Source organism: Cynara cardunculus, unplaced genomic scaffold, assembly GCF_001531365.2.
Source record: "Cynara cardunculus var. scolymus isolate 2C unplaced genomic scaffold, CcrdV1 Un_Scaffold_3431, whole genome shotgun sequence".
Taxonomy (NCBI): domain Eukaryota; kingdom Viridiplantae; phylum Streptophyta; class Magnoliopsida; order Asterales; family Asteraceae; genus Cynara; species Cynara cardunculus.
In genome coordinates, this window is record NW_020201473.1 from 41,147 (window position 1) to 41,517 (window position 371).

Here is a 371-nt window from a genome sequence, read left to right on the forward strand (position 1 = left end):
AGTTGAATTTTTTTTGCCTTGATATATTCTGATTCCAGTACTGTATGAATTTCATCATCCAATGAAAACTTGGAATTTGATGTCTTTCAATTAGATTAGTCTCTGTTCATTCTAGACTAGCATGTGTTTGTCTTTTCATTGCTTAGGGGGAGATTGTTAAACCCCATAACTCATAATGTAAAAAGTAACGAAAAACAATAAGTGATGAAGAACCAGAGGATCGACGAAGATGTCAAGCCAGAAGCGACTAAGTCTGGAGTATAACTAGAGGACCGATGGACGATATGGGATGCGATGGAAAGATCATCCTCATCGATTCTCTTGTCATCAACACTTAGTGAATTCTCCAGCAAATCATCCAGAAGCATACA